Source organism: Protopterus annectens, chromosome 3.part0 (assembly GCF_019279795.1).
Source record: "Protopterus annectens isolate FY-2018-M chromosome 3.part0, PAN1.0, whole genome shotgun sequence".
Lineage (NCBI taxonomy): Eukaryota > Metazoa > Chordata > Ceratodontiformes > Protopteridae > Protopterus > Protopterus annectens.
Genome location: NC_056731.1, coordinates 838,412,683 through 838,425,575, shown reverse-complemented (window position 1 = coordinate 838,425,575; position 12,893 = coordinate 838,412,683).

Here is a 12,893-nt window from a genome sequence, read left to right as displayed (position 1 = left end):
TATACCATTTACAGAGCTGGTGGAGTTTCCCCCTAGCCATCATGAAGGTGAAATACTACACAGGGTTGTCATGAGAGGTGCTCAGAGGAAGCATGCCTTCTACCCTGCCCCTAATGTTGGTACTATTTTGACTGCTTCATTAGTGATTGAGGTGTCCATGTCCAGATGTGGCTGTAGACAAAGTCATAATGAAAGCTCTTCCAGTAGACATTGTTCATGTTCAGGTGATAGAGGTTCCCCTGATGTCTAGCTAGAGTTAAAGAACTAGCAGTGCAACTCCTAGTAGAGGTAATTCACGTGGTCAATGCTAGCAGGGGGTGAACTGAATCTCCTCTGCCATACATTGCTCATTCCTGTCCTGGATGCTAGGGTGTAGTACTAGCACAACTGCTTTCACTGTGTCCCTGCAGCCCCATACATACAGTACACCTCATCTTGTTTTTGCCACCACACACACACACACACACACACACACACACACACACACACACACACACACACACACACACACACACACACACACACACACACACACACACACACACACACACACACACACACACTTATATACCTCTTTAATACTTAATGTATTTACATCTGGTGCTGCTGGCCCTGACAATGCATACTTACTGTTAACCCGAGTACCTATCACGTAGTCGAACATTCACAATTTCGAACGACATATGGTCAAGACCATATGTTCAAATTTGTATATGTTCGAGCGTGTGAATGGAAATCTCCATAACCAGAGGTTTCCATTCACTTCAATGTGGTGTGATCTCGGAGTTGGTATATTTAAGTAGCGGAGGGTGTTGTGGGTGGAGGGGGGCTTGCCACCATGCATACAACAATTTTTATATTTGTCCATTGTGTTGTTATTTTGTTATAGCTATCTGAAGTTCTGTAACTTCTGACAAATGTTTTCGAACATATGTGAGTCGAAGTTACGGCACTTCGACTATGTGATATAGACCTGTTAACCTGACTTCATTCATTTTCACATACACATACATATACACACACACATACACACCTGCACATGCACACAGTTGAAATGCAGTCCATACTTCAGACCACAAACAGAGGTGCCAGAAGCTGTTGAAGACTGGGGGACCAGAGGGTGAGAGGGGCACTTAGTGATCTAAAAAGGGCAATTTTTTAAAACTATTTACTACCACAACATAGGTTCACTTGGAGGACATTTTAAGCTTAGTCAATTTCCCTTTTGGTGCTTGAATTAACATTTCCTGATTGGTCTTACCTATCCTATGGCTTAGAATTGTATATTAGCCCTAGTGAATATAAATGTGACCATACTATAGATAATTTGAGGGGACTCATGTAAGGGATGCAGCAGAAACTGCCTCTATCCATTAGTGGCATGAGGGGCAATCCTGGAGTACATTTTCTATTACCCATCATTAGATTCAAGTTGTATTTGAATGTGGACAAGGGTGAGCTTTGTTTTACTTGAATGGATAGTCTGTTCTGGAACAGTGGTAGCCTATGTGATATATATCCACCTCTCCACACCATTCAGTTTAGATACTTGGTTGAGTATTTCTGATGCCGTTTCACTTGCTGATGTTCAGTAGGTCCATCGGTATTAGGTCAGAGGATGTCTTGTATGCCAGACATGCCACTCTGTAGGATACTGAGTATAGTGATAAATCTTTGAGTTGGCCCATGCAAGGCCTATTGTTTAGGACTTGTATCCTTTTAGTAAGGTATCTCTGTGGATATTCCAATCGTTGCATGGGTCTGGACAGATACATGCCAAAGTGGGCATTATACAAACTGATTGACCAGGTAAGGGTTTTGTAAAGGGGGGAAATAACACCTCTAGATCTAGTCAAAATCAATTTGTTTATAAGCTGTGCAATATAGAAATATGTTCTTATGACTCTGGGCACATGTTGGTCAAAAGTTAGGTCACTGTACACACAAGTTCCCAAATGCCAAACAATTGGGTCAGTTCTCAGGGGGCATTGCCAATTTGTCAGTTCCCTGGAGTAGATGACGTCCCAAAGGATACGATAATGTATTTCATGGAGTTTAGTTTCAATTCATGATTCTGGAACCAGTTATTGTTTGGGATAAACCTTCCTGCATGATAGCTAAGTCATTTGGGGATTCAATAACTGCTCCTAGCTTGCAGTCATTTCAAACTTAGGTGGCCAAAGCCCTTTGGTATTTTCTTCTACTTTTGAGATGTATATGACAAACAGAAAAATTCTCAGCACTGAACTCTGGGGGATTCCACTGGTGACTGGTCTCTTCCCCTGTTTTGATCACCTGCATCCTGTGAACAAGCATACATGTATGCATTCTTCGGTTCACCTTCCTGATTGTATTAAATTATATTCCTTGCATAATACAGCACCACTTTAAATTTGCAGTTTGGAGCAGTCTTCTAGTAAGCAATGAAACAAAATGTATGAAACCATAATGACAAAACTACCCATTTCAGAAAATGTCAACCATAAAAGGCCACTCAAACTTCTGTCATTACAATCCACCAATATCAGTAAATATGCAGAATCTCTGCAGAAGTTAGTCATCTAAATAATTCCACATTAATGGGATCTGTAACTAATGAAGAGGTTGCTGATAGCAAACAAGTTTATATTTCATTGTTTCATCTACAAATAAAGTGCCTGTTGCCCTTGAAGAATAAATTGCCAATGCTACATTAAAAAAATAATAAGCTATTAATTTTGCAATGGGAAATTGATGGCAAACTGATAACAGAAACATAGCTTCTAGGTAACTCCTTCAAAGGAGGACATTCATAGGACTGCAGCATCCACTCCCTTTAAAGTACAACACAGTACAGTATTAGTGATCCATCTGCATACTGTAGGAGTAGAACCCACAGCCTTCTGCATCAAAAGCTAGTATACTACCCATTGTGCTACTAACAATACAATCAGCTTAGCATAAGTATCCCTCATCAAATCCTCTAAAGCTAGCTATGAAAACAGAATTGCATCACATAGTAAAGACAACCACAAGGCCTTCTATAGTTATGTAAAGAATCACCATGGCAATACCCAGATTTGCTCTGAGCTACTGCACAATGGTACCTCCTATGCCAAGACAGCAGATATTGCCAATATACTGGCCGACAGATTCAGTGCCAACTTTACCCCTCTCCCCACCAAAGGACCAATCACAATACCAGTAGATTGCCTAGCACCCAGTATTACTGCTTCACAGGTTAAAACAGCACTGTCCAAGGCCAAGAATATAGCTTCTATGGGACCTGACAATATCCCTGGCTGTGTTCTACATGAACTACAGAGTGAACTGGCACCTCAGCTGTGTGCCCTGTTCAATCACAGCCTCAACTCAGGCTTTGTCCCTACCAAATGGCACAGTGCTACAGTCATCCCTCTCCACAAAGGAGGACCGACTACAGACCCTGGGAACTACTGCCCCATTAACCTGATGAGTCTGATATGCAAAGCTATGGAATGCATCATCATGGACTTAATAAACAAGGATACAGGGAATCTCCAAACTCTGGATCCCACACAGTTTGGTTTTCTGAAGGGTAGATCATGCCTGCTCAACTTGGTTGACTTTTTTGAATCAGTCACCAGAGCTGTGGATGAAGTCAAGGTGGTTCATACAGCCTACCTTGATCTGGCCAAGGCCTTTGATACCATTCCCCACTCAGGAATCATAGAAAAACTCACTATGCTAGGCGTCAACCCCTATATCACTAGTTGGGTTGCAAACTGGCTCACAGATAGAACCTACAGTGTGAAAGTAGCTGACTCCAAGTCAGACTGCAGACGAGTCATGAGTGGAGTCCCACAGGGTTCAGTCCTGGGTCCTATCCTGTTTGGTATCTACTTCCCTGAAGTCCAGGCCAACACAAAGGGACTCTGGCTGACAAAGTTTGCAGATGATTTTAAGTTGGGAGCTATTATTAACTCCCCAAGTGATGTTGATATCCTCTAGAAAGGCCTCAATGAGACCAATGACTGGTGTCAGAACAATGGCCTTAAGCTCAATGCCAAAAAAATGTGTTGTCATCCCCTTTGGGAAAAACCCAGTTCCCTTGAATTACCACATCGGTGGTAGTCCACTGAACACAGAAGGCATTATAAGAGATCGGGGAACAGAGGTTGACAGCAACCTCTCTTTTGACTACCACATTGCCACTGTGGTCAGAAAATCCTTCTATGTGGTACATCTCATTACTAAGGGTTTTGCATCCACGAAGAAAGAGGTCATTGTCTCTCTCTACTCTTCCCTCATTAGGTCAATCATTGAGTACAATGCCCCATTTGGCATGTACCTCACTAGACACCTGCAACAACTGGAGATGCCACAAAAGTACCTCACAAAGAGGATCCTAGACCGTAAACACTTGTCCTATATGGACAGACTCAAAAACCTCCAACTATTCTCTGTCTCATATCGCCTACTTAGAGGGGATCTCTGCTTGACTTACAAAGCCATGTCTGACCCAGCTCTCTTAAAAATGCTACATCTAAAGAAATCCCAATCGCTCTGCACCACACGGTCCAGAGACCTCAACCCCATTACCACAATCAACAGAACATGCTGGAGGGACAGGTTCATAACCCAGACACTCCCCATGCTCTGGAATAGACTTCCCATACAGGTCAAGCAGAGTACCTCACTGTCCCTCTTCAAGAGAAATCTTGATGAGCAGATGGGAAATAGAAAATTCACTCCGAGGATCACACCAGTGGCGCTACTCAACAGAGGCATTGGGAACTAAGGTCGGGTGGCAAAATGCCAGGGTAATCCTATGGACTAGGCTTGTAAAGGCTCCAGGGCTATTAGCATAGTACACACCTATGAACCTATGAAGTAGCACTAAACTTCTCTTCTCCTGAAGCTCTCAGCTCCTTGTAAAATCCACTTGACACTCAACTAAATCTCTGAACTTCGCAACACAAGTAATCTGGAAAAAGCCAACATTTATTGGGGAGGGGCAAAGGACAAAACCAGGGACATATTTTAAATATTGCTTGTATAATCTTAGAAAGTTGCTAAAATAAAGTGTTTTTTGTTATCATGTGTTACCTGAAAGATAGGAAGACTGAAACTTAAAGGGCTATCATTATTTAGTGAATTCTGTTCTCACTGATTTGCCAGAAAACCACAAATTTTAAGAGGAACAGACCAAAAGTATGAGCCAAATATTCTGTGAAAATCTGAACAGCTATAGACTCAGCTCCCTGAATCCCAAGTGGTGGTATGTGTAGAGAATTCAGGCTCTTGTTTGAGGCTGAGTAACACTAACCACCAGGTATACCTAACTGGGGCAGTTTACACACACACACACACACACACACACACACACACACACACACACACACACACACACACACACACACACACACACACACACACACACACACACACACACACACACACACACACACACACACACACACACACGCACACACACACACACACATGGAAGCAGCATAACTCTTGCAAATAAAAGAACAAAACTCTCCTTACCGGCATGACTCTGGCTCTGGCAGCACCAACAGAGCAGCAGCAGCATAAGTCCTGTAACACAGAGCACTAAGAGAACAAGAACAGCTAGTTTAGTTAGTTTAACTTCTGTGCGTGAATCCACGTTAGCATGAAAACTCTACTTCATTAAAGTTTTTCCGACAGGTCTTGCAGCTGTAAAAGTGTGGGGGGGGGGGGGCTGGATCTATGGTTCTGGCACCCATGACCACAAACCAATTCAACAAATATCTAGCAAGCCCTAATGTTCACTATGCAAATTATATTCTGCTCCCTATTTGATTCGTTATCAAGTATTATCTCCTTGATACTAGGAATATCTGCCTATTTATTCCTCTGTGAGACCTATGCCTATACTCTATGGATAGGATTACTCCCCACACTAACTCCTACTCAAGTCTACATGTTAAAGATAGGATTAAAATACTTAGAAGCTACACCACATTTCTGTATTTTGCCTGTTTTTCTTTATAACATTTGTGGTTCACCATCTCATTGTGGATTGCCTTTGACCTGCTAATAAATCCTGGACCAATTATAGCCTCAGTGAACCCTGTAGTGACTTGAAGAATTGAGTTACTATCTAAATCTGCTGTCTACATCCACCTGCTTAGATCTGTACCACTTCACATAGCTGTCTTTACTAAGATAAGCTTAATTTGTTCTCTTTTTCTTCTTCTACTCTTCCTGATATTATTTTAGGCTTTTTTCTATACTTAGACTGTCTTATCCTAATGTAAGAATGTTTCTACTTTTTTTTTATTATCGTTGTTCAACATTTACTTCTACTACATTGTTGATCATTTCTGGGTTTTCATTATTTTTCAACCAACCTTCTGAAACTAGTATACTAACTAGTTTTCACTATGATTTTCTTAATTATTCCCTCACAACCCATTCTCTGTTAATGTAAGTCTTCTTAATATTAAACCAAAAACCAAGTCAAATAGCAACCAAGAAAAACTGGCAGTTTTCTGTAGAATGTCACCAAGCACAATAGATTCCACCACAGTTAAAAACGAAGTGCAAAAACACAATTTATTAACGCAATTCCAAAATCAAGGCGTTTTTGTCCTATAGTTGGACTTCATCAGATAATCTCTTACATCATTTATTAGCATCCATTATATACTTCCTTCATTTCCATTTTCCAATCAAAAAATACCAATTAATTCAAATCAACAAATCAGCCTATTTTTAAAAGCTCATTAATATTAAAATACATTTCATTTAATCACATAAATACATCCAATTTCTCTAAAAAACTTTAAATTATATCCACTTGATATAATAGATTTATTTTCATCTACTCCCTGTTCAGAAGGTATGAATATGTTTGAAGAAGAAATATTTATGGATAAGATATTGACACATAATGATAAAATAATTTGCACAGGCTTGATGCTAATGTCTGTCATCATGGAGACAAAAGCTACTGTTACCTCTCAGCTTACCAGTCTGATAGCACTAGGTGAATTAAGGCAGTGTAGGAAATGTCATACTCTTACCTCTATAGGTTTCCTAACACAGTCTGTGAGAGATATTTAATAGTAGCTTTAGAGGTAGAAAGATGTAATCACCTATTCAGATTGGAGGTAGATCTCTCTGCCTCTAAAGCTACCATTAAACATGGAGTCTGAATGGAGAGATAAGGGGTACAAATAGAAAGATAATGGGCTCAAATGGAGAGGTGATAAAATCAGAAAGTAAAGGAGAGTAATATTGCTGAAACTGAATTCACCCTCAAGTCTTGGTGAGTACTCTCCCGAGGTGGAACCTGTTTTCACAAAATCTCACCAAGGTGACACTGATATATAGACTGTATTTTATATGGCATGTATCATGGATGGAAGTAGGTTAAAAAATAAAAAAAGACAGCTGGGTGCACAAGCTAGTGCCCAGTCCTGCTAGGATCACTGGTGCCAGGACTGGAAAAATTGACAGTGTAGAAACAAAATGAAATGGAAACATTCCTTCAATGTGGTTAGGCCAGGCTCAGGGGAGGATGGCACCTTGTTGTAGAAGGAAGTAGTAGTCCACAAAACAACAAAAACTGAGAGGCCAAAAGAGGGCCATAAATATGCCAGAGTGGACTACTAAGGATAAGAAAGAAATTATAAATTGTAACTATTATGCAAGAAGCACAGAATTTCTGGTTAGAAGATATACAAAAAGATTAAGAGATAAATTAGAGGAAAGAAAAATATTTGCACAAGAAAAACTTTCTAAAGCTTCAAATGCAAATTTGTGTTCATTAATACAACAGATTCATGACAAGCATTATATAGACCATGAAGCCTTGGGCTGCTTGGAAAAAGAAGTGGCTGAAGAACTGCATAAATATAAAGAACAAAATCTAGAGATTTTTGAAAGGTATATAAAAAACATGGACATGGGAGAAAAAAGAGATCTGATATGATTCAATATTTAAGCAAAGAAGAAAGCCAAACTAATCAATACAAAAATGCAGCTCTGAAGATATTTGAAGGGGAAATACAGGCAAAGGCACCCAGGAATGGAACATTTCACAATATAAAAAATATGATCACAAAGGGGGAATGTAGAACAGAAAATTACTAAAATAAAAAATTAAGCAAATAGAAGCTGAAGTTATGGAATACCTGCAAAGTGAAGGATTTAGTGTAGAAACTCTAGCACAGGTTATGTCACAGCATGATGGAACAATGAGTCCTCAAACAGGAAGAGCAGGATAATTCTAAAGAAGAAATATGGATATGGAAAGAAAAAGAGATTTAATATGGTACAATATTTATTGCAAAGCTGAAAGCAAAACTAATCAATACAGAAAAGCAGCACCAAAGATATTTGAAGAGAAAAAAAGGCAAAGGCATCTGGATATGGAGAATTTTAAGATACAAAAAATAAGAGAACAAAGGGGGAAAGCAGAAAAGAGGATTAGTAATGGAGAAGTCAAAGAAATAGAAAATGAAGTTAAGGATTACCTGTGAAGTGAAGGATTTAGTGTAGAAAACCCAGCTCTGGTAACATCACAGCATGATATTGATAGAACAACGAGTCCCCAAATTAAGGAGAAAACAGTGGAACAAGAAGCTTCTGATTAATTGCCATATGAAGATACTTTGGTAGGAAACCAATAAAAAAGTTTAGTTGGAATTGCACAGCAAGGGAAGGAGCAGGAAACAATGGCAACTATGATACACTCTATGTTGTGGAATGATAGACCAGTGAGTTCTGATATAAAAGAGCAAAGGATGACACAGTATAAAGCTGAAGAGAATATGTCACAAGAAGATATTCTGCAACTCTCTGTAGAATGCCCACAGGAAATGGAGAATAAAGAATATGACCTCAGTTTAAAAGAAAAAGATCTAAGGGAAGACATGGGTAGACATATTAAGATCTTTGAAAGAAATAAATTACAGAAAGTCAATAAGAACCAAAATGTTAGAAATATGATAAAACAATGAACATGGTAATAAAGACTATTAACATAAATTCATATGCTATAACAGATATATGATATAACAGAAGTAAACAGAATATACTACTGTGCAGCTAAATTAATAACAGATAGGCTTATCACAAAATACAAGGCAATAAGGGAAAGGAAGGGGAAAAAATAAAATACTATCATGGAAGTATCGAAAAGAGAAAAGTGTAAAGCAATTAAGACAATAAATGTTACTGTTGGAAGAGTATAAAAGAGGGAACAGATCAACAAAAATACTTAGGAAGATAGATGTAATAAAGGTAATGCACACTATTAGAACAGACCAGGATCTAATGTACACTATTGCAAATAAACTAAAGATTTCAGCACAGACAGAAAAACTTAGAAGACATGCTGATGAAATGAGGGAAGAGTACAAAATAATCAATTCACTGATGACTCAAAAAGTTTTGTAGAGAATTGGTTAACAAAACAAAAGGAATAGAAACATCACCAAATTTTTGAAGCAATATCTATGAAGACCCCATGTAACATAATAAAGATGCTGAATGTATAGAAGAAGTAAAAGAAACAGTAATGAAGTTCAAATGTATAGGATATTAAGTTGGCTGAAGTAATGGCCAGGGAAATTGAAAAAAAAAATTAAGAAAAGCTCCTAACTCAGATCCAAATGCAATACCTAATGTCAGGCTAAAAGTATTAACATCTTCACATGCAGATTTAGCCTTGAGTAAGAACTAATTGCATGCACACCCCTAAGAGACAACAGTCTGCTTAGCAACAGGAATAACGATACTCTTCCTTAAGAGTGAACTTGTAACCTATTCTGAAATCTATAGACCAATAACTTGCCTTTTGATGATTTATAAACTATATATTGGAATTGATGCTGACAGATTTTATAGTTATTTAGAAGAAAACTCAATAATGGCAATAGAACAAAAGGGTTAAAAAGAAAGTCATATGGAATATAGAATCATTTGTTGTTAAATAAAATCATAATGGGGAATTGAAAAAAAGGGAGAATCTAAGTATGGCATGGATAGATTATAAAAAAGCATCTGACAGCATCCAACATTCATGGATAAGAGAGTGCTTACAGATGTACAAGATACACCCTGCATTGATCAATTACATTACAGTGAACATGAAACAGTGGCAAACCACTTTGTAGCTAAGCCATAATAAAGGACAAATTATTATCTCAGGGATAAAAATTAAAAAGGGGATATTCAGGGTGACTCATTGTCACCGCTGCCCTTTTGTCTTGCCTTAACCCATTAAGCTGCCTACTTAACAGATTAGGTCATGGTTACAATTTGGCTCCTAGACAACAAGGTGTTAAGACTTCTCATCTTCTTTTTGTAGATGATTTAAAACTGTATAGTTCATCAGATGAGGAGCTAAAAGCACAACTGGAAGTGGTCAAAACTTCCTCAGGTGATAAAAGAATGTCATTTCATCTTGGTAAATGTGCAACAACAATGGTGGTGGTGCTGCGGTAGCGTTGTCGCCTCACAGTTAGACATTGCCCGTTCGATTCTCAGTTAGAGCATCTTCTGTGTGGCGACATGCGTGAACGGGTGTTCCTTCGTTGAAGGTTGTGCGTTAGGCCAGGCAAGCCAGCACATGAAACTCTACTGCCAATCATTAGCAGTCCGGAGTTCCGCTGTGGCGACCCCTAACCGGGGAAAAGCCAAAAGACACAAACAAACAAACAAATGTGCAACAACAACATTTAAAACAGGACAGCTACTGCACCAATACAATATCAGTCTTGGGCAGGAATGTGATATAAAGGAACTTGAGCAGGAGGGAGTGTATAAATATTTGGGATTTGATGAATGATTGACAATAAAACATGAACAAATGTGAACAAAAATCAATAAGGAATATTTTAGAAGACTAAAAGTAATACTGAAAACAGCCCTGACATCTGGGAACAAAGGCCAAGCTATAAACTAATTTGTTTTTCCTGTTGTACCTTATAGTTTCGGGGTGATTGGCTGGCCCCAAATGGTATTGGATCAGTTAAACAAGAAAACAAGAAAAATGCTTCATGCTTATCCAATGATTTATAAAAATCAGTGTATACCAAGATTATATATTTCTCATTGAGAAGGAGGTATGGACATCCTCGAAAATGATTACATGTATAGATTTGCAACCATAAGGCTGACCTCGCCAGATCCAAACATAGTGAAAGTTTTGAAACATGAGGAGATCAAATCTTAAGATGACTTCCATGCTTTCTTTAGCAGAAGCATATCAGTGTCAAGCAGGAATGGAAACCAAAAGTAGACAAAAATTAGGTAGCAACTGAATGTGCCGAAAAGCAAAAGAAAGAATGTAAAAAGGATTAAATGAGAGGAAAAGAAATGTATAAAAGGCATAAATATAGTTGCAAGTACAGAAAACTCCTTGAATAACCTTGTGATGATCAGGATTGGATGTAGGAATGAATAAGAAGTGGTGAATTTAAACCAAAAGACGAAAGGTTAATATTAGTGATCCAGGGTAGTGTACTGCATACACAGTGGTTTACAAAGTCCATTGAGCATGTGGAAGAAACATACAAATGCAAGTTCTGTAAAACAGAACTGTAAGCAGTTGCACATCTTGCTGGGTATGATATACTAATGGCAGGAGGTGTGTATACTGAAAGTCATAATAATTCAGCAAGACTGTTGCATTGGGTATTGTGCAAACATTGCAATATTGAAGTAGCTGTGAAGCACTGGAAAGATCAGCCACAAGCATTACAGAGAGTGAAGTTTATATCACATGAGATCACCCATTACCAACAGTTCAAAAACCAGATGCAAGAAAACCAGATATACAGTTCCATGAAAAGAAGACAAAAGTAGCATTGATCATTGAAATTGCTACACTCACTGATTACAGTGCCTTACATACAGAGAAAATAAAGTCATAAAATGCCAGAATTTGCAGGCAGAAATGAGGGCAATGTGGCAGACTGATAACCAGACAGTTCCCATACTAGTAGGACCAATGAGTCTCATAAAAAAGAATTTACAGCCTCATTTAGATATTCAACCAATACATGTAACACTGTATGAATTGCAGAAGGAGTCAGTTCTAGTCATGTTGCAGGTGCTGCAAAGAGCACTTTTAGCTAACATCAAAAACTGAAAAAATACTAATTTCACAAATTTAATCATGCTTTGACTTAGGAACTGGGTCCATTCCCGTTAAACAACAGCATACCACTGCATGTACTTATGCTGAACTTGTCAAGAAATCCCCAGCAAAACCCCCATGCACCCATATAGAAGATTTCAACCGACTAGGACTATGTTAGCATCTATAACCACTTCTGTACCTACATGTAGCTTCACAGGGAATCACCAAGACTGCAAGTCTGCACCCCTAGAGGTCAAATAAACCTGCTGCAAATGGAAAAGCCCTTGTTATAGGTAATTCCATCATCAGCCACACTGACAGCATTCACTAGACTGGATAAGGAGAGGGTTATATTCAGTTGTCTGTGTTAGTATTAGGTGTTACACGATAGTCCAGGATCCTTCACCATTCTAAATATTAGCATGACTTTATTGTCACCCACTACGTGGTGAATAATGTTAGGTGCTCTATCTAAGGGAGATGCAGTGAGTTACACACGGGCATGTCACCCACCACTAGTATTGAGCAGCATTGTATTCTCAGGTACAATGTCTAAATTCAAAGAAAAACACCTGGCTGTAATGACTGGCTTTCTAAATGCTGTGATTCTAGGAGGATCCAGTGTGTGCCTCTCTGGTACTAGATGATCAACAGACTCTCTTGCTTTGCCATGGATGGCTTGCACCTCTCATGACATGGATTTTATGACCTGGGCAGAACTTCTGATTCCACCCATAGTGCCCTTTTAATTAATAATAATCTCATGGGCATACCTACCAGCAAATTAGAA